The sequence below is a fragment of the Pleurodeles waltl genome, chromosome 2_2, assembly GCF_031143425.1.
Source record: "Pleurodeles waltl isolate 20211129_DDA chromosome 2_2, aPleWal1.hap1.20221129, whole genome shotgun sequence".
In the NCBI taxonomy this organism is placed as follows: Eukaryota; Metazoa; Chordata; class Amphibia; order Caudata; family Salamandridae; genus Pleurodeles; species Pleurodeles waltl.
This window is the reverse complement of record NC_090439.1, coordinates 333,268,149-333,291,639: the sequence shown is the minus strand read 5'-3', so window position 1 is coordinate 333,291,639 and position 23,491 is coordinate 333,268,149.

The following is a 23,491-nucleotide window of genomic DNA, read 5'->3' as shown; positions in this document are numbered from 1 at the left end:
TGTCCGTCTCATGTCTTGCGGTGATGTCCATCACTGCAGGGGACCTGTGATGTTCCTTTGGCGGTGGTGGTGGACGGCCGCCCGGGGCTGCAAGAGACAATGCGAGCTCTCCAAGTGCCTCGCGTGGCACTTAAGTCCTTTTCTCACTGTTAGAGGTTGGCTGGGACAGCTTCTGTCTTCTCCATCGCTGTGCAGCGTCATACGCATTGTTTCCGCCTTCTGCGCTGTTTCCATCCATGGGCACGCTGTTGGTCCGGAGCAGTCATTTTCTGGGGTGTTGCTGTCACCTTGCCTTCAACACAGCTTGTTTACCTGGTAAAATAGAAACAAGGGTGTGGTACCTAATTTGGCCACTAGATGCCACTGTGGCACTTATTTCCAGTTGAAAGACAGTCTTTCCTCCTAGGGGCCTCGTTTGTTGAAGTCAGACGCCAGAGAGGAGCCATGGTGCCAGGCGGAGTTCTTCAGGCTTGAGGGGGCTGCAGGAGCTGCAGGTAGGTGCTATTTTCTTCTTTTCTCTTTACTTTCTTCTTTTCTTTTTTTTCTTTCTTCTGTCCTATTGTAATATTATTTTCTTGCACAGACTTGTGATGAAGGCAAACGGCACGGTGTTCAGTGGGGGGGGGTTCCGGGCACTTTGGGTCTTCATTGGTGCATGTCGGCACCTCTCCCCTTCCATCCACGCATTGCCGTTTGGCTTCTTACTTGGAAGGGGGCTGCCCTGGGCACTTTTCTTTTACTTTGGTGCCCGTCAGCACACCTCGCACTTTCCTCCTCACATGCGGCTGCGTGAGTCTTCCCTCATGCTTGGCTTTCCTGGCATTTTTAGGGGCGGCCCTGGGCATTTGTCTTTTAGTTTGATGCAGACTAGCACCTCTCCGCACGGCAGCACCATTTTCTTGTGCGGCCGCAGCAGCCTGACTCATGCTGCGGGCTGCGTTACCTTCTTTGGGGTGGGAGTGGCCGCATAGAGTGTTGTCGAGTTGAGTGGCAGTTGAGTGCAGCAGTGTGTCAAAAAGTAGGGTGGAGTAAAGTGGGATGGAGTGGGATTGAGAGAGTTGTGTACGGTGAACTACAGTGTCGCGCAGTGGCATAGAGTGAAGGAGAGTGTTACACAGTGGCCTGAGGTGGGGTAGAGTGTTGTACAGTGGAGTGTTGGGGCATATAATAGAGTAGACTGTCATAAAGTAGCAGTGTGGTGGAGTGCTGTAGAGGAAATAACAAATACGTCAGTAAAACTCCATGTGGAAATAAAGGGAATAAAACACAAAAATCAAAGGAATTAAAATGTACTATTTAAACACTAACGTAAGCAACAATATGCTATGTATTTCACTTGGAAGGGGCAATTTACAATTCCCACTCCAATCAGAGCAACAGGAGAAAATGTGGTGGGAGTTGGAGGTGTCAGATTTGCTTTTCCTTCTCCAATGTAAGTAACGTAAACAACAGTTGAGAAAATGTTGGACTTTGGAAAGATCATATCCCACTCTATCCTAAACAACAGTAGAGGAAATGTTGGGCTTTGGAGGGGTTAGATTTACTTTTAGAATGTAACCAACAGCAGGGACATTTTTGGACTTTATTGGGGTCAGATTTACTATTCATCCTCCAAACTGAGACACATTAGTTAAAGCTTTGGACTTTGGAGAGGTTATACTTTCTATTCATTCTAGAAAAATCAACAGGAGGAAAAATCATAGATATTGGGGTATCAGATTTATTATTTCCACTTTAACCTTAGCAACAGTAGAGAAAGTGGTGGACTTTGGAGGGGTCAGATTTACTTTTCAAACATAAGCCACAGTAGGTAAAGTGGTGGACTTTGGGCATGGTCTGATTTACTATTCCCACTCCAACATAGGCAACAGTAGGGAAAGTGTTGGATTTCAGAGGGGTGATATTTACTATTCCCACTTTAAACAGCAATATTGGTGAAAGTATTGGAGTTTGAAAGGGTTAGATTTGCTATTCCTCTTCTAACCTAAGCGTCAGAGGAGAAAGTGTTAAACTTTGCAGGGGTCAGTTTCAAAATCTCCACCCAACCTGAGCAGCAGTAGAGAAATCATTAGCCTCTGGAAGGGTCAGATATAGTATTTCCACTCAAATCCAAGCAACAGCAGGAAATGTTTCAGGCTTTGAAAAGGCCATATTTACTATTTCCACTTCAAATTGATCAACAGTAAATAAAGTTTGGGATTTGGATGGTTAGATTTACTATACCCACTCCAAATCAAGCAGGAGTAGGTAAAATGTTGGAGTTTGGAGGGTTCAGATTTACTATTCCACTCCAAACTGAGCAACAGAAAGAAAATGTTTGACTTTAGCTGGGTCAGATTTACTTTTCTCATTCCAAACTGAGCAACAATGGTGAACGTTTTGGAATTTGGAAGACCAGATTTACTATTCCTACACCAAACTGATCAACGGTGGAGAAAGTGTTATATGTTGTACGGATCAGGCTTATTTTTCTCAAAGCAATCTGAGCAACAGCAGAGAAAGTGATGGAAATTGGTGTAGGTTACACATACTATTCTCATTCCAAACTGAATAACAGTAAGAACAGTATTGGACTTCGGACAGGTCAGATTTACTATTCCCACTCCAACATGAGCAAAAGGAGAGAAAGTTGGATTTCGGTACTGTCAGATTTGCTATTCCCACATCAAAACTGGCAACAATAAGGAAAGTTTGGGACTTTAAAAGGGCCACATTTACTATACTCACTCCAAAGTAAGCAACAGTAGGAAAATGTTGGACTTTGGTAGGGTCAGATGTATTTTCCTAGTGCAAACTTAGCAACATTACGGAAAGTGCTGGGTTTTAGCGGGGACAGATTTACTATGTCCACTCAAATGTAAGCAACATTAGTGAATGTGGTGGACTTTGGAGGGGTTAGGTTTACCATTCCCCTTCCAACCTAAGCAACAGTAGGGAATAAGTTGGACTTTGAAGGAGTTACTACTCCCACCCAACATAAGTAAAAGTAGAGAAAGTGTTAGACTTTTGATGGGTCAGATTTATTGTGCAAACTCCAAATTTAATAAGAGTAGGGAAAGTGTTGGTTTTTGGAGGGGTCACATTTATTCTTTCTACTGCACATTGAGTGACATTGGTAAAAGTGTTGGACATTGGAGGGGTTAGATTTATTATTTCCATTTTAATCTAAGCAACAGAAGCAAAAGTTCTGCACTTTGGATGGGTCGGATGTACTATTTGCATTGCAACCTGAAGAACAGTACAGAAAGATTGAGATTTTTGAGGGGTTAGATTTGTTATTTCCACTCCAACATAAGTCACAGTGGGGAAAACATTGGTCTGTGGCGGGTCACATTTATTTTTCCCACTCCAAACTTATCAATATTGGTGAAAGTGGTGGTCTTTCAATGGTTCGCATTTACCAGTCTTACTCCAATCAAATCAATAGTAGAAAGAACGCTGGAATTTGGAGGGATTAGATTCATTATTCCTACTTCAATCCAAGCAACTGTAGGAGTAGAGAAAGTATTGGCCGTTAATGGGATCAGATTGACTGCTCCCATTCCAAAGTCAGGAACAATAAGAAATGTGTTGGACTTTGGAGGGGTCCGATTTGCTATTCCTCCTACAAATTGAGCAACATTGGTGTATGTTTTGGATTGTGGGGGGGATTTCCTATACCCATTCCAGCCTATGCAATAGGAGGGAACGTCTTGGGCTTTGAGGGGCAAAATTTTCTATTTCCACTCCATTCTAACCAACAGTGGTGAAATTGTTGGACTTTGGAGGAGTCAGATTTATTTTTGTAACATAAGCAACAGAAGAAAAAGTGCTGAGCTTTAGCAGGGTCTGATATTCTATACCTACTTCACTGTAAGAAGCAATGATGAATATATATTGAAATTTGGGGGGGTTAGATTTACTATCCCCCTTCCAAACTAAGCAACAATAGGTAATGTGTCGGACTTTGGAGGGACTAGATTTACTATTTCTACTTCAAACTAAGCAACAGTAAGGAAAGTGTTCTACTTTAGTGGGGTCAGGTTTATTCTTTTCCCTCCAAACTGAGTAACATTCCATAAAGTGATGGACTGGTGTACTTTGGAGATGACAAATTTACTATTCCTATTCCAACCTGGGCAACAGAAGGAAAACTGATAGAGTTTGGACAGTCAGATTTACTATTCCCGTTCCAGCCTCAGCAACAGCAGAGAAAGTGCTGGATTTTGGCGAGGTCAGTTTTACCATTTCAATTCCCAGGTTAAGCAACAGTAGAGAAAGTGTTTGACTTTTGGGAGGTGGGATTTGCTATTCCCACTCCAACTTAAGCAACACTAGAGAAAGTGATTGGCTTTGGAAGGATCAGGTTTTCTATTAGTATCCCAACATAAGAAACAGTAGGGAAAGTGTTGGACCCTTAAGAGATCAGATTTACTGGTCCAAATCCAATCTGACAAGCAGTGACAATCTTTAAACCTCTAAAAAACACATTTAAAATTCCCAAACCTAAATAGTTACAAAATGGCATAAAATCAAACTAGAAAAAAATATGAAAATATGTAAATAGTAAAATAAAAAGTAGAAATTATTACTGCGAAAACCATCAGAAACTATGTATAAAGTAACTGAAATAAGCAAGTAAATATTGATGTAAATATAGTTTAAAATAAAACAAAGACAATATTCATTTTTTTTAAAATAACAATTGTGTTTAAAAAATAAATATGAGACAAAACATAAATAGATTGATTATAATTAAAAATGGATTGTGTGTGTGTATATATATATGTATATATACATGTGTGTATATATAAATAAATATATATACATATATGTGTGTATGTGTATACATAGATAAATATATATACATATACTTGTAAATTAAACATTGATGAAACAGAAACAAAAATCTAGAAATTCAATACAAATTATTTAAATAGTTAATATTCCAAATTAATTTAAATTTAATAAAAATATAATAAAATGTCACCCTAACTTTTGTACATTCCTACAAAACAAACAAGCATCTGAAAATAGCAAACATTTAAAAAATATTTTTACCAAAAATAATAAACATGAAATGAATCTCAAATAATAAGTAACACAAATATGTAAAAATATTCAATTTTACAAAACAATAAAATACTCTTAAAATGTTTATGAAACAGTATTTAACCAATTGTCAAATTTACTAAACACATTAATGATTTCAAAATTACTTAATGAATCTAAAACTTTAAGACTATGTATAATACCTACCAATCTAATCACCAGCAAACACAAACTCCACCCAAAAATATTCATGATAGTATTTGTAAAAAATCTAAAATTGTGCGCTATAAAATACATAATATTTGATTACTTACAAATACATAAAGGGGGTCATTCTGACCCTGGCGGTCCAAGACCGCCAGGGCCTCGAATGACGGAAGCACCGCCAACAGGCTGGCAGTGCTTCCAAGCCCATTCTGACCGCGGCAGTAAAGCCGCGGTCAGAAAACCGGGGCCAGCGGTTTCCTGCCGTTTTTGCTGGGCTGGGCGAATCCGGCTGGGCGAATCCGCCAGGGCAGCGCTGCAAGCAGCGATGCCCTGGGGATTCTGACCCCCTTACCGCCAGCCTGTTTCTGGCGGTTTTCACCGCCAGGAAGAGGCTGGCGGTAAGGGGTGTCCTGGGGCCCCTGGGGGCCCCTGCACTGCCCATGCCACTGGCATGGGCAGTGCAGGGGCCCCCTAACAGGGCCCCATGAAGCTTTTCACTGTCTGCCTAGCAGACAGTGAAAAGCACGACGGGTGCAACTGCACCCGTCGCACCGCCGCAACACCGCCGGCTTCATTCGGAGCCGGCTCCTGTGTTGCGGCCCTCATTCCCGCTGGGCCGGCCGGCGCTAACTTGGTTAGCGCCCGCCGGCCCAGCGGGAATGTCAGAATGAGGGAAGCGGTATTTTGGCCGCATGGCGGCCAAATGCCGGTTCCCGCCTGGCGGACGGCTACCGCCACCCGCCAGGGTTGGAATCAGGCCCAAAATGTACTCATAAAATGTGATTAGTCCATTAAAACACATACTAATTTAATGATCTAAATGTATAAAAGATTCACTCTGTTTCTCTACAAACCCAATAAACTGCCAATAAATAAAAAATAAAATAAAATAAAACTCTTTAAATATATTACCAGGCCCAAACCAAAAAATAAACTTTACTGAAAAATAATTGTAATATAGCATAATAAAATGTATATTAATATTAAAATATTCATTTACGGCACTATATCTAATAAAACATGACAAAAAAATCAAACCCTAGAATTATGTAGAACAATTTACAAAAATAAAGTGTCAAACAATCTTAAATGCGGAACTATTTTTATCAAAGAAATTAGAACCAATATTCTTGCCATCTATATTATGTCCTGCAGCAGTATTGTCATCACAGTATCTTTTTAAGAATTTAACGGGCGCAATTGAAAACACTGATACGAGTAAGCAACTGGAGCACTATCAACCTACAATAAATTCAACCTTAATTAACTTGCCCTTAATACACGATTTAGCACACGTTTATAAATGAGAAATTGACATCAAATATATGAATAATGAAAAACAATCGTGGCACTCAAGCAGAAAAAACAACAGACATCATCTCCTTACTGAGGCCCTGTGAACACACAAGCATCTCCTCAAGAGGCACTCAAAAGCTAATAGTTTGAGGCAAAGGGGGAACACATGCACTCATCAACTGGCAAATTGCTTGTTTTGTAGCATTTTGTGACTGAGGCAGATACTATACATACATGCCAAGAGGCTCCTTAATGTTCCATTTGCCCCTTGATGCTTCCAGGGTCAGCATGCATTCACCTCCCTGCGGAAGTCACGTTCCCTTATACTGTAATTTTATTTTGTGTGCATTCATTCTTCAAATATTTATGTTGCAGCTTAAAAGATTATCCTTGCACGTAAGTAACATGCAAGATATTGAAAGATAAGCACCATAATAAAGTGCCACGTGATACAGAACCCTGTCCCAACAGAAACCACTTAAACACTGCCTTTGCTATGGCTGTTGTGATTTGCACCAAGTTGATATAAAATAGCTGCTTCACGTTTGTACTCTTAACCAGTGTTTAAGTGGTAAGTAAATATTCGAGAACATAATACTGAAGCTGCGCAATCTTGAGGCAACATCGGGCCTCTTTAATCCAGTGACAGCAGCTCCCTGTTGCTTCAGCTCACTCTTGCATCTTTCTGCTTTCTCCCTTTGTGCGCTTGTACGTCTTCCTCTTCCCCGTCTTTCTCATGTGGCTTTTGCTCGCAGTAAATGCCTGGTGCAGAAAAATAAGTGTCAGTCTCCCAAAAAAGGGCCCATGTCCCGCACCCGCTCAAATTAAGCACTAGTCTTAACTGATGCAATCACAAAGCTTCTCTAACAAATGAGCACCAACAAACTAGCACTAAAGCCACGTGGTCAACAGCTGCATAATAATTTTTAAAAATATTTTACTCTTGTTTAGACATTTTTCCTGACAGCTCGTAACATTGATAATTTGCTATACTAATGACGGCTTATATCTCACTTCGTTTAAGCACTTACCTAAAAAGTAAAACACCAGTTCAAAGGGCTGAATAGAGAAACCATTACTTTTAATACAAGAGCAATAAAGAGCGTTGAACCGGCTCGTTGGCTTCCATGGTTAGTCTACTTTCCAATAGATTGATGTCACGATCAGAGACTTCTCCCCATCTCTCTGACCTTTTACTGGAAAGATGTGAAGAATGGCTTGGTTTACAATTTCAAGATTCTCTGCCAGAATTTTCCTGTATATGTTTCCAAGCGGAAATGTATTATGACATTTTTGGATTTTAGAGTATGTTTGGAATTTTAGTATGTACATAGATCTGAAAAAGAAGTGTTAAGTATAACATTCTTTGACTCTGTGACTTCTGGGGTACCTTAACATTCAATTGCAGGGGACCTCAGCAGGCAACAGAAAATATATTAACAAATTTTGCCTCTTGGGAAGAGGTAGAAAATCATCAAGGTCATATTGCAATCAGGTTTGTTCTAGCACGTTATGGGTGAGTGATGGCAGACTCAATCGGCACAGTTGAGAATAATTAAGTAGGTTTAGTAAGGGGTAATGAATTGTCCAATACACATTACATAGGTTACGACGATTCTGAGAACGCAGCATGCATGATCTGAAGTCCGCATGATGAAGAGGTGGAAGCAGCAATGCACACATTAATAACTAGAAGAAGAAATATTTTTCTCCTTTCTGTTCACTTCAAAACGACAGCATGGTAGAAATTGAATTTAAAGCCTGACAAAGGCACACTCTGCCCCTGTTTATGAAACATGAAGATACAACAAGTCTTTTTTCTTCCTACAGACTGGCTTACATTTTACGGAAATCGGCAATCTGACGGGCATGAATGTTTGTTTTTGATTCACTTAAGATTACAGGGGGCAGCTCTCTTGTGTGTTTAGGAGAGTTTAGATGCGCTGCTGCAGCAGGTGTCAATCAAGTTAAAGGACACGTTAGTCAAACGTATGTCTTGGCGCCTATTAAAATGAATTCACTGCCATAAACAACGCACTTCAATTAAAAGTTGCCACTCTTTACAGATGTCAACTTTGTAAGCTGATACAGGTTAGCATGAACGTATGTAATAAAACAACACTGAACGGTTGCCTGACCAGTTTTCGGAGACTAGGTAAAAAGCAAATCCTCTGTCAATAAGTGGGAGGCAACAAAGGCAATGTGGTTATTTTTAAAGTGCAGTATTGAAACAGCAGATAAGGATAAATCAATGATTTCTTGTGTACTAATGTGATTTAAAGGAAACTAATGGGATGCTTTAATTACAAATCCAGTGGTATGAAATGGTTGAACGTTTTCAGCGCCAGATGTATGTATACCTTTAAAACATTGAATACAAACTTGATTTCATGTGCATGGCCTTTTTACTGTGACCAGGTCCGATGTGTTGTGTTACAGCGAGGGAGTTGGCTTCCGTTTTAATATCCGAATGCATACAACCCCAATGCCTGTCAAGGCCGTGTGCCAATAATGCGGATAGAGGCCATCCTTGGGTTGTTGGAATATCCGTTCGTATGTTCTTTGCAAACCAGCAAGGCAATCACTAAGATTGAGGAATTAAATACATCTCTATAACCCCCTCCTGTCTGTGGGGGAGGCGGTTCCATCAGCTGCCTGAAAGAGGAAAGCCTCAATATACAGCAAGAATCAACTCAAAGGGAATTATAAATTCTAATGACCCTCTTAGTATGGCCCAGCCTAGTAATGTGCCTGTTATTGCCACCTTAGCTGGCAGCCAGCAGGGAAAGGGTTGAAATATAATAATGCATTTTTAATATAGCAATTAAAGCTGCACTTAAACCTGCATTTTTAGGTCCTGGTTACAGAGAGCTTTAGCTGTCCGCTGGAGACTTATTGTTTCCAATAAATTAAATATACTCATAGTGTTCTTTAGGTTAGCCCCTTGCTCGTGACTGGACGGCTATGTTGTCTACCTCACTTCACTGCTCCTGAACTGATGACTTTCCTCTCTGTCCTTGTACATCGCCCCATCCAGGACCATTGCAATCTTGCACTGTTTTGGCAGATGATGCATCCTTCTGCTGAGGATGTCATACTTTGCATTTAAGTTTATTGGAGATACTCTCTCTCACCAATATCTCTTCACTCTCCTTTCCCACCCACCCTCTATCCTCTACAACCAACCAACACCCTTGTTTACTTTATTTTTTGCCTTATACTATTTTGGCAGGCATCCATCTTAACTTACAGCAAGTCCATTCAAAGACGTTTACCGCAGATGTGTGTGCATCAACCACAGCCATCTTTCCACTGGATCTGTTAACATGCATTTCATAAAATGCATTCAAGGAGAGCCACCATGGAGGCACACACATATGTGGCCACTATCTTTTCACATATTTTAAATATTTCACAGAATTCCAGATGACCACCGTGGATCGTACACAGTTGCGTTGACTATCCAAGATAAAAAAAAAGAAGAATTGGCTAATCCAGTAGGTTGCAGGACAGTAAATCGCAGATTTTAGCATTATCCTCTTTAATGGAACATAAATTATCGACCTAAGAAAGATGAAGAGTAGGTTGGATTTAAACTACTTGCTTCATGCCACACATGGATCAAAACAGTGAGAATTTAGCAAACTAAGCCAGCCAGAAAAGCCTAAAAGGAAATCCATTATTGGTCCTTACAAACATGAGGCCCAGATCCTTCAACAAAAGTAAATTAAGTGATTCAAAGTTATTTTTTTTAAATGCTCAAAGATCCATTAATATCTTTCATCTCCGTATGCGAAAATTGGGGTGATACAGCATTTTTAATACAAACAAAATGGTCTTGCATTGATTCGGATTATTGATTATGCAGTTTTCATGCATCTAATACCCAGTTGAAATTTTCAACACACATTGGTTTCATTTTTTTGCAGGCACTATTTGGTCTTGAAAATTGACGTGCTAAGCTAAAACAAGTGATTCTTCAGAGTAAATGATATACGCACGTTTCTATTGTTTTTGAAAATTAGTTCATCGCACCTTCGTGTCAGGGTAAGGCTTCACAATATTACTACAGGAAACAAAGATCTAAGAGCTACACTGATTAAATTATTGCAGCTATTTGAATATATTCAGAACATGCAAGGTGGCTGCCAACATCTGCAACGACGTCGCAGGATCTACATAATAGATGTGGGTGCAGGCAGTATGACAATTGTGTAAAGCCATTTGAAGATTCTCGGCTGCATACTTCTATGGTATTTTCTGGATTACATTTCATGTTGAACCCTTGCTTGAAGTAGTATCACTGTATGAAGTGATTAAAATGGAATTGGAATTATTGTGCTTTACACCTGAAGGAAACTAATATGAATTTTGTGAACCATGACATACCTAGTAGGCTCATAAGAGCACCTTCATCATGCTTGTGGCTGATTGAAGCAGACCAAATAGTATTATTTGAATGCAACTGTCTGACCACTGAGGCCATTTGTCACCCCACTGCACAGGAATAACATTGTGATGTGCATAGAACAAGCCTGTCCTGATGAAGACCTGTTAGATGTATTATCTTTAAGGGAACAGCAATATCAATGTCCATTTGAGTTAAAAGTAAAGACTTTTGAGGAATCCTTTGCATACCTATTTGTTTGATGATTTGGGTATTTGTTGTTGTTGTATATGTTTTTGTTACATATCTTGTGTAGCCATTTTCTGATAGCTTCAAACTGAATCAATGGATGGAAATTGTTTGCGTACTTACCCCGATGAGTCTGTGTCCTGCCCTCATTTTCCAAAAGTGTGTAAGTGCATTTAGGTAGGAGGCTGGCCTGATGTGTGGTGGGTACCTAAGGTACTTACACATTATACTAGGTCCGGGTATCCCTTATTAGTGTAGTGTAGTCAGTGTCTAGAAGCCAGGTTCTCTAGAGGTAGCTGTGGGAGAGCACCCAAAGCTTATCTAGGAGACATGCAAAGCTCATGCAATACCACTGTAGCCACACACAGTATTTACAAACATAAAAGAAAACACTCTGGTGATCATCATGACATTGGCGGTGACTGTTAAAGTGGCGGTAATACCGCCAACAGACTGGTGGTAATTACCACCAACTTAAGTCCATTGCGGTGATAACTCCCATAGACAGGCAATGTACCACACCATCCGCAGGGCGTTAACCCCACACACCACTGCGGTAGCCATCAACAGCCAGGCAGAAGACAAGGTAACACCCACCATATCATTACACTGCAAACCACCACAATTTCATGGGTGATACCAACTCCATCAAAAGCCTGGCGGAAACACATCACAGAAGACCAAAGACTCACCAACAGAGACACAGAGAAGATCAATGCCGCCATGGAACCGGAACTTCAAGTCTTCCCGATGCTCTTCTATGCCATGCTCCACCTGGAACACCAACGGCAACAAAGATGACAACAGTTAGTACAGCCACCAAGCACACAAGGGAGGGAGGGAGGAAAATGAGAGTGACACATACACGACACACACCAGACACACACACACCATACACACAACCAGCTGCGGACGTAAACCAATGGAATGAAATTGTTATTACATGGCAACAGCCACCATATGAACCAATTTTTAGAACAAAGATACATAAACAGTTGTCCAGAAAGGTTCAATGCCCAGTCCAAAGTACAGAAAGCCCACATGGCCACAGAGCACAGTCCTAGCCCCAACTTGATATGGACTAACTCCGCACAAAACTGTGCAGGGGCAACATCTTGGAAGTGGACAGGGACCTCAGGGGGCAGGAGGGGTGGGGGGCACATCAGCTGAAGTCGGGAACTTGCCCACTGCTTCTGGAGGGGGCTCATGCCCATTTCTCAATGCTGGGGAGTGCAAGGTCACAGTCTCTGAGGTGGGGAACTTGCCCACTGCTTCTGGAGGGGACTCCATGCCTATGTTCAAATGCTGGCAAGTGCAAGGTCACAGTCTCTGAGGTGGGGAACCTGGCCACTGCTTCTGGAGGGGGCTCATAGTACAACAGTCCCTAGAGGATGGCTTACATCTGCTGGAAGTGAGGGCTGTATTGTCTCTGCTGGGGGAGGTGTCTCCTGGGCAGCGCTGTCAGAGGGGAGGGCTGCATTGTCTCTGCTGGGGGAGGTGTCTCCTGGGCAGCCTCTGCTGGATGTGAGGGGTGCATTGTCTCTGCTGTGGGGGTGTCTACTCGGCAGCCTCTTCTGGAAGTGAGGGCTGCTGTGTCTCTGCTGGGGGAGGTGTCTCCTGGGCAGCCTATGCTGGATGTGAGGGCTGCTGTGTCTCAGCTGGGGGAGGTGTCTCCTGGGCAGCCTATGCTGGATGTGAGGGCTGCTGTGTCTCATTTGGAGGTGAGGGCTTCTTGCCTTTCATAGGTGGTTGAGTGGGAACCTCTTCTGTCATTGGTGGTTGAGTGGGACCTGCTGCTGTCATTGTTGGTTGAGTGGGAACCTCTTCTATCATTGGTGGTTGAGTGGGACCCGCTGCTGTCATTGGTGGTTGAGTGGGAACCTCTTCTGTCATTGGTGGTTGAGTGGGAGATGCTGCTGTCATTGTTGGTTGAGTGGAAACCTCTTCTGTCATTGGTGGTTGAGTGGGACCCACTGCTGTCATTGGTGATTGAGTGGGAACCTGTTCTGTCATTGGTGGTTGAGTGGGACCCTCTGCTGTCATTGGTGGTTGATTGGGAACCTTACCTGTCCTGGCTGGTGGAGTGGGATCATTCCCTTTTCTTGCTGGTAGAGTGGGATCCTTCCCTTTCCGGGCTGGTGGAGTGGGATACTTCACTTTCCTGGCTGGTGGAGTGGTATCTTTCCTTTCCTGGCTGGTGGAGTGGGATCCTTCACTGTCTTGTCTCCACGACTAGGAGGTGTCTCCACTGTCCCCGTGGACTGTTGGGCTGAGGTTCTGGGCTAGGTTGTTGGGACTCTGCTCTTATGGGCATGACGGGGGAGGTCAAGTTGGGCAAGGAAAAGCTTCTTATGGATGGTGGGGTGGGATGAGGGATGGGAGTGGAGGTTGAGGGAGTGGTCGTTGAAGGACTCCGTCTGCTGGACTTGGGTGCTGGTGCATGGGCAGTGTGCTGACGTGAGGTGTGGGTGTCTGAGTGCCTGCTTTTGTGTCCTTTAGGAGGTGGGACAGACAGGGTGGGAGAGGACACAGGGGACATGTGGATGGAGGTTGTGGAGGTGTCTGCTAGTGAGGTGTGTGTGCTGCTTGGTGTGGTGATACTGGTGGTGGCTGTTGAAGCAGTACATGCAGGTGTAAGTGTGGACGTGACTGTGAGGGAAGTGGAGGAGGAGGAGTAGGGGAAGACAGTGGAGGGAGTGGATGTGGATATGTGTGCAACAGTCTGTTGTTTGTGTGAGTGCTTGTGGACTGAAGTGTGGTGCCTGTGTTTGACTGTGCCACTCCTGTGTGATGTCTTGTGTGCATGCTCGTCTTTATGTGTGGATGAGATGGGTTGGGCTTGAGGAGACTGGGACTGGGAAGCGTTAGTTGGAGGGGGGACAGTAGGAACAGAGACAATGTCTGACATCAGAGTCTGAATCAATCTCTGTTGGGCTGCCAATCCACTGTGGATCCCCTCTAGGAATGCACTGCATTGCTGAATCTGGGATGCCAGCTCCTGGATGGCATTTACAATGGTTGACTGCCCTACACAGATGGATCTCAGGAGGTCAATAGTCTCCTCACTCAGGGCTGCAGTGCTCACTGGAGCAGGCCCTGAGGTGTCTGGGGCAAAGGAGATGCCACCCTCCTGGGTGAGCAGGCAAGCGCAACTTGCTGAGGGGCTACTGGGAGTGCAGCGCTGGTATGGGGGTGGCAGCTGTAAATGCAGCAGGGGTGGTCACAGAGGGGTCTGCAACCACCAGGGAGCTTCCATTGAAGGAGGAATCAGAGTCTGTATTGTCACCTCCTGTTCCCGCCATTGTGCTCCCCTCGCGTCGGTGAACTCTGCCTCCTGGGTCCTGTGGCGTGCAGCTCCCTCTGTTGCCAGTGCCCCGGCTCCTCTGCCAGATGATGCTGATGCACACATGGACAGGATGACAGATGGAAAAAGGAGGGGAGAGAGAAAGGGAGCACTGGGTCAATTACAGCACCAACACCACAGTTGGTATGAACAGCACCGTCACACACAGGGATGAGGCTTGAGCACTATGCATTGCACTGGCATTGAATTGGCGAGATGTCACAGCAAGATGAGGGCCAAACATCGCCAACTCCACCCCTCCTGGGACCCACAAAGCCCTGACTGACATGGAATGCAAACAAACTAGGTTATCTGCATTTGCATACACCCATTACCCTTGAGCTGGATAACGCTGCAATGTCTGTCCTGGCATTAAGGAGCACCCACTAACTCACACCCACCACCCGGGTCCCATCCCACCTACCAATTATTGTACTAATGCCCACTGTACTCACCCTGTTGCGGCTGCTGTGATGCCCTCAAGAGCCCATCCAGCTCTGGGTAGGCCACTGCCAGTATGCGAGCCATCGGGGGGGAAGGTTCCGATGGGCACCCTTTCCTCTTTGTGAGGCCATTCCCAGCTGGGCCTCTGTTGTCTTCTGTGCCCAGCGTCTCAGGTCCTCCCACTGTTTCCTGCAGAGGGTGCTCCACCTGCTGTAGACCCCCAGGGTCCACACATCCTTGACGATGACACTCCACAATCCCTTCTTTTGATGTGGCTGACCCACAGAGGTAATACAGACAGGAGGACAGCATTTCACATACAATCCAGCCTGTCACACATATGGACCATAAATCCTGTTTCCAAATCCATTGGCACACAAATTGCCCGGCGCACACCATGTACACTACCACAAGACATCCCCCCCACAAATAACATGATGCCTGCACACACATCTCAATGCAATCCTCCCTCATGCATCGTGCCAAAGGTGTACTCAACTGTTGGTCTGGAGGCTCATACAGCTGTCTATGCTGCGGCAGGACCCCATCCATCAAGTGCTCCAACTCCATTGAAGTTAAGGCAGGGGCCCTTTCCCTAGTCACACGGGCAATGGTAGGTTCCAGACACAAGTCACAGCAGCACATTCAGTGTAGGTGTTGTCCTGTGGAAAGTCAGGAATCAAGCTAGGTTATAGATAGAAAATGGCCGCCACGTTCGCGGTGGTGTACATCGTCACTGCTGCCGCTAATCCCCATTGGCCACTGTACTCCTTAGAGCCCCATATTAGCCAAGGAGGAATTGCACGGTGGTGCAAGACCGTCTTCCGCCATGTCTCCCCACGTCGCGGAGTTAACTCACTTCCACCTGTCCCTAGGTGGTCTCCATTTCATGGTGGTGGACTACATTCAGATCTTCCATAACTGCGCCATTGCGAAAATTGCACATACATTGCCATTCTTACTGTCCCATCACATTAATGCTGTATGCACCCTGAGGTGGTGGTTCCATTGTTCAAATTGTGACAGCCTACTCACTCTTGTGTCCCTTCGATACCTACCACTGTGGATGAATAGGAGGAGGAGACAAACCCCGTGTACAGACCCCTTGTGGACTTGGCTACACTGGAGAACAGGCACCTAATACTCACCTATAGACTGGACAGGGCCACAATCACAGAGCTGTGTGCCCAATTGGAGCCTGACCTGGTATCAGCTGTCCGTCATCCCACTGGGATCCCCCCTCTGGTGCAGGTTCTCTCAGTGCTCCATTTCCTTGAAACTGGGTCTTTCTAAGTGGCACAGGGATTGGCAGAAGGAATGCCACATCCAATGTTCTCAATCGTGTTGGCAAGGGTATTGTCTTCCTTGGTGAAACAAATGTGCAGCTACATTTCTTTCCCCCAGGTGGAAGATTTGGCCACTGTGAAAGCGGGATTCTATGCAATGGGACATATCCCCAATATTTTTTGGGTGATTGACTTTACACATATTGCGTTTGCCACCCTCTAGCATGAACAGGTGTTCTGGAATAGGAAGAATTCCCACTCACTCAATGTGCAAATGGTGTGCCTGGCGGACCAGTACATCTCCCATGTCACTGCCAAGTATCCTGGGTCAGTGCAAGACGCCTTCGTTCTGAGGAATAGCAGCAACCCAAATGTGATGGTCCAACTACAGAGGCACAGGGTGTGGCTAATAGGTGAGCCAGTGTCCCCACCCACTAAATGTCAGTGTATGTCTTCAGGTGCAATCCCCATAGCATTGTCTAAGGCTAATGTTTGTCCCTCAATACTTGCAGGTGACTCTGGCTTCCCAAACCTATCGTGGCTCCTGAACCCTGTGAGGAATGCCAGGGCAGGGTCTGAAAACCGTTATAATGACGCATATGGGAGAACCAGGAGAATAATCGAAAGGACCTTTGGCCTCCTGAAGGGCAGGTTCAAATGCCTGCATCTGACAGGTGGATCCCTGGGCTACTCACCGAGAAGGTCTGCCAGAAAGTAGTGGCATGCTGCATGTTGCACAACCTGGCCCTCATATAACATGTGCCTTTTCTGCAGGAGGAGGAGACTGGAGATGCATTCACTTCCTTTGCATCTCAACTTACCGTCACCTATGGCCTGTCATTTTACAGATGTTGGTGATATGACAACAGTGTTCTGACGTGTTTACTACAGACAGCTACATGTCATTATTTGTATGGTCTCACAGTATTCAGATCATTTGCACTAGATGTAACTGTTCCCATAAATGCACATTATTAAAACATATAACAGTGTCACTCAAGTTATGTTCAAGGGTGTTTATTGTAGTGCAAATAATTGACTGAAAAGTGTAATGGAAAGGGGTGATGGCCACTAGCTGCAGCAGAAGTGGAGGGCTAGTCAATAGACTGGCCAGTGGTAGGGGTCCGCTGGTGTTCTGTCGATTCCCTCATGATGTTGTCCATGTCTGCAGAACCCCTGCTATGGAGATCATGGTGGTGTTGAGAGCCTGTAAGTCCTCCCTGATCTCCTGATGGTGGTCCTCCTGCAGATGCTTGTTCCCCTGCATGTTGGTAAGGATCTGGCCCATCATGACCTGGGATTGTTGGTAGGCCCCCAGGATCTTGGTGAGTGCCTCCTGGAGGGTCAGTTCCCTGGGCCTGTCCTCCCCATGGAGCCCAGCGGTCCTCCCAGTGTCTCTGTTGCCCTGGGCCTGTGTCCCCTGAAAGGTATGCCCAGTGACACTGGGCCCAGGTCCCTAATTGTCTTGGGGACGAGGTGTAGACTGGGGTCCCTGTACAGGTGGGCACACTGCTGATTGACATGTCCAGTGGACAGAGGTGTGGGGATGCTGGGTGGGTGCTATGGTGTTGGATACTGATGGGGAGGCTCTGTGGTTGACTGGGAGTGTGCTGGGGTGACTGGCTGACCAGTGGTCCCTGATGGGCCAGGTAGTTCATCCTGATCCAGAAGTCCAGAGTAACTGCCATCACTGGGGGCATTTTCTTTTGGGAGACTGGTTTGTCGTGGCACCTCCTCTCTGCTGACATTGGCTGGGGCACCTGTGGGTATGTAAGTGATGTATGATGCTTCATGTGGGTGACATATTTTACATCCCTAGCTTCCCCTCTATTGTTGCTGTTGCCCTGCCACCTTTGTTTGTGTATGGTGATGTATTGTGGGATTGTTAGTTCCCCTATGCTGTGCATGCTTTTGTGATGGGTGTCCATGCAGGTCTGGGAAGGTTGTCCATGCATTGGTATAGCATGCAAGGCTTGGCATTGGGGTTAGTCAAATGTGTAGGCACAGTGTGTGGGATGGAGTGGAGTGATGGCAGTCAGGGAGATGGGGTGAGATGGCTTGCAGGTATGGGGGGTGATCAGTAGCAAATCTTGACTTACCAGTGTCCAGTCCTCCAGCTACTCCAGTGAGTCCCTCAGGATGCAGTATTGCCAAGACTTGGTCCTCCCATGCTGTGAGCTGTGGGGAAGGAGGTGGGGGTCCACAGCCAGTCCTCTGGATGGCGACCAGGTGCCTTGCTGCCACGGAACGTACCTTCCCCCATAAGTCATTCCACCTCTTCCTTATGTCGTCCCTTGTTCTAGGATGCTGTCCCACAGCATTCACCCTGTCCACGATTCTCCACCATAGCTCCATCTTCCTGGCAATGGAGATTTGCTTTCCCTGTGCTCCAAACAGCTGTGGCTGTACCCTATTTTCTCCACCATGACCCACAACTCCTCATTTCTGAAATGGGGGTGCCTTTGTGGGGACATGGGTGCTGTGTGGTGTGTGTAAGTTTATGGGTGTTGTGTACTGTGGTTGGGTGTGTGAAGTGGGGTGCATGAGGGGTGTATGGGTGTATATGGTGTGTGTGTCTGGTTGTCACAGTGGTCTTGGTGTCAGTCTGGTGGCAATAATTTGTATTGGTAAAGGGTTGTGAGTAATGTAGGTGTGTATTTTATAGGGCTGTGGGTGTGGAGTGTGTATTAGTGTCAGGTGTGTGTTTTTGGTATTGGCCAATGTTGTGTAGTTTAGTATTTGGGTGTCCATTTTGAGTGCGCCAGTGTGTACCACCAATAGTTTACCACCATAGGTATGGATGTTCATACCGCCAATTTAGCACTGACCTTTGGGCAGTATTCTGTTGGATTGGTGTGTGTCATAATTTGACAAATGGATGTTTGCCTCCACAGCAGTATGTTGGTGGCCGTCACCACGGCGGTAAGTGGGATTTACCGCCAATGTCATAATGAGGGCCTCAGTGTTACATTAATAACATCACTTTATTTTGGTGACACAAATACCAAAAATACCTTAGACGCTACACTCCCTTAGGAGGTAAGTAATACACAAATTATACACACTAAATGCAGATATAGGCATAAAAACTGTTAGAAAACAGTGCAATTAGTGGAATTCACAATAGAAGATATTGGCCCTGGGGGAGGACAAACCATATACTAAAAAATGGAATGCAACAGTCGGTCCCCCATCTAGGTAAGTGGAGTGTGTAGTGGGGAGCTAGGAGTACTAGGAAAGTCTAAAAGTAAGTACCACAACACCCCTCTCCCCCCAGCAACCAGGAAAGCAGGAGTAAATCGCTATAAATTCCACAGAACACCCACTTGGAAGGAAAGAAAAATAATGCAAAGCCCAGAAGAGACTGCAAGACCCCACAGTGGATTCCTGGACAAGAGGACCTATGGAAGAAGGTGACCAAGTCCAACAAGCACAGCAGAGTCCAGGAAGGGCAGGAGCCCATACTCACCAGACTGAATATGCAAGAAATGAGTTGACAGTAATGAAGGAGAGACAGCACTGCACCCAAGTTCCTGGAGGATGCAGGTGATGTCCCATGATAGGAGGATTGCAGTTGGGTTTGCATCTTCAGATTCCACCAACAAGCCTTGGCACACCCAAAACTCACGGTTGGTGGACATTGGAGCTGCCTTGGACCAGGTAGGAGGTGTCAGAGGGGGCCCTCAGTGACACAGAGAGCCCACAAAAGCACAGGCAGCATCCACCGGAGTCCCACAGGATGGGGACACAAAAGTCGAAGAAGGAGCCCATGCAGCACTACGAAAAGGGGTCCCACATTGCTGGAGAAGCTGTGTGTCACAGGATGTAGTGCTGGGGGCTGGAGCTTCGATATGCCTGAAGAACCCTTGGAAAAGATACCAACAAGGCTTGGCAGCTGCAAACAATGTAGGGCCTGTGGTACTATCCTGCATGTGAAGGCAAGCTCTTACGTCCACCCAATTGGACAGCTGGAGGAGAGGACCATCAGAACCACTTCAGTCAACCACCCATGTTGCAGAATCCACACAGTTCAGCAGGAAAGGGGATCCACGCAGCCAGTCGTCATTGCAGTTGGTGCCTGCAGATGCAGGGGAGTGACTCCTTCACTCCAAGAGAGATTCCTTTTTCTTTATGGTGCAGACTGAAGACAGGCTGTTCTCAGAAGGTGTACGACCTGGGAAATGTTTCAGTTGCTAGAAGGAGCCGTGGGTACAATGTTGCAGGCAGCGTCTTGCTTCTTTATTGCAGCTTGCCGGGTCCTGGAGCATCCACATACAGTTTCTTCAGTCAAAGGTCAAAGTGGAGGCTGCAGAGGAATCCAGCTGGAGTCTTTCAAACCAAATCTGAGGAACCACCCAAGAGAGAGGCCCTAAAGAGCCCTGAAAGGGTAATTGGTCACCTACCTGGGTGACCACCTATCAGGATGAGGCTCTGACATCACCTGCCTGCACTGGCTACCCGGGCGCTCCCAGAGATCCCTGCTAACCTTGAATCCAAGATGGCAAAATCCAGGGACCCTCTGGAGGAGCTATGAGCACCAGTCTCGGGGTGGTGATGGACAGGGGAGTGGTCACTCTCCTTTCCTTTGTCCAGCCTAGCATTAGAGCAGGGACTGGCAGTCCCTGAACCGGTGAAGACTGGTTTATGCAAGTGGGGCATTAAATGTGCCCTCCAAAGCATTACCAGTGGCTTGGGGAGGCTACCCCTCCCAAGCCTGAAACACAACTATTTCCAAAGGGAGATGGTGTAACACCCCTCTCCCAAAGGAGATTCTTTGTTCTGCCATCCTGGGCTTGAGCTGCTCAAAGAATAGGAGGACAAAAACCTGTCTGTGAGGTGGCAGCAGTTTGGGCTGCCTAAAAAAACCTCAGAAGGCTGTAATTTCCCCAGAGTGAATGTACGCATGCAACCAATGCTTTCAAAAGCATTGGGGTATGATTCCAACATGTTTTATACCAAACACGCCTATGTTTGGAGTTACCATTATGTAGCTAAACATAGGTATTGACCTATGTCCAGTACACTTGTAAAAGGCATCCCGAAATCACGAAGTCTGGGAAAATGGACCTGGAGTTTGTGGGGGCACCTCTGCTACTGCAGGGGTACCCACACACACAGGTACTTTGCACCCTGACCTCTGGGCTAGAAGGCTTGCCATAGGGGTGACCTATAAGTGACCTGGTACAGTGAAAAGTGGGAGTAAAAGGGTCCTTGCAACTTTTCACGCAGGCTGCAATTGCAGCCCTGCAGAACCCTATGCTTAGGCTCCCTATGGGTGGCAAAATATATGCTGCAGCCCATAGGGATCCCCTGGAAACCCAATGCCCTGTGTACCTAGGTACCATTGACTAGGGACTTACAGTGGGGCACCAGTATGCCAATTTGTGAGATGAAATATAGAGTTTTGGGAGAGAGCATAATCATTTGGGACCTGGTTAACAGGATCCCAGTGAACACAGTCAAACACACTGACATCAGGCAGAAAAAAGGGGGTAACCATACCAAGAAAGAGGGTACTTTCCTACAATTTACTTTGAAGAATCTTTTACTTTGTGTTTTTGCACCCAGAGACCATCACAAGTACCCATCTACCCTGTTGTGCACTGAAAATGGTTGTGCTCTTTTCATGATAGTTAATGTTGAAGCTGTTTTCCACTTGAGTTCATAATTTAACTGGATAGATATTGGTGATATCTTTTTCTCAAAACAACTTGAAAGGAGCATAAAAGGTAAATTTCCTATACAAAAATCCAGGCACAGAATGCTTTATGAACTATGTGCAGAAACCATAGTATTGGGGATAGATACTGGATATTTGTAGAAGATAAAATATGCACATCCCAGCAGCAAACCAGTTGCACTTAATTTAAGCAGTGCCTTCAATTTTACTATTGTATTACCCATAATATAGAGATTATAGTCACAGGTTTAAATCCAGATTTGTATTTCCTGAGACCTCATTACAGTTGTGTGTTGCCTTGGTAATGTGCTGAAAAGTGCACACCAGTCATCACAGCTATCAAACAAATCTACTGACATTTTCAACTTTGTCAAGTTTGCAGTAATATGGAGACAAACTGGACAATACAGTTTTGAAAATACTAGGCGTTTTCTTGCTTAAACCATTCTGTGACTCTGCCTGTTTGTGGATTCCATGTCTCGGTCAGACTGACAGTTGGGCTGTTGTGAATTCCCTCTAGACAGTGACACAAATAGAGCTGGGCTGTAGCCTGCACATCCTGATGGACAATCTGGGCTAGAGTGGAGGGAGTAGTGGTCACTTACACCTGAAAGGGCTGTGCCTTCCCTCACACAATGCAGTCTATAACCCCCCGGTGTGTGTCTGGGGTCTGGCCTGGGCAAGAAAGGATCTTGTGAACAAAAGAGACTTTCCTTTGAAGTTTGCTTACTTCAAAGGCAGAAAGCCATATAAGTAGTTTACCCAAAACCCAATACTTTAGATTTCTTCAAGATCACTTCTGGATTGAAAAGGAGCTTCTGCCAAGGAGAAGAGCTAAGGAGTTGAGGAGAAGTGCTGCCCCTGCCTGTGACTGTGCTTTGATGGGCTATCCTGTAGTTGCTGCTTCTGCATGTAAAAGGGGACAAAGACTGGACTTTGTGGTATATTCCTGCTTGTGAAGAACCTCCAAGGGCTTGAACTGAGCTTGCCTCCAGTTTTGAAGTCTCAGGGCCATCAAAGACTTTCTCTGCCAGTACCTGGACTCTCTGCTGAGAATCCACGCACAGATCGGCATGCAGGGAAATTTTCAATGTACCATCTGCAACATGTCTGATAAATGACATGCCGCCGGCTTTGCAGCTAAAATCGATGCTCCACCTGTATCGCGGCTTGGAGATCAACACATTGTGGCTGGAGAAACGACATGCAACACCCACTTGTGGCTGCTGATAACGATGAAAACACCACACAGTGTGGTTTTCTAACACAGTGAGACCGGATTTTCCACGCACCGTCCCTGGGCATCACAGTCATCCCGACTCTGCATGGATCTGAGGTGCCTGTGCAGAAATCGATGCATTGCACTCTTGCGAGGGAGAATAAATGACGCATCGCTGACCCGACCGGAGAAGAAATGACACACGGCCTCCCTTGCGAGGGAGGAATCTATGCATCGCTTACTTTTCTAATGCACGCTCACCCTTGCAGTTTTATTTTTGATGCTAACATTGTACTTTGTGCAAAATAATCATTTTGATTCTTTTCTATGGAGTAAGACTCTTAGGCCC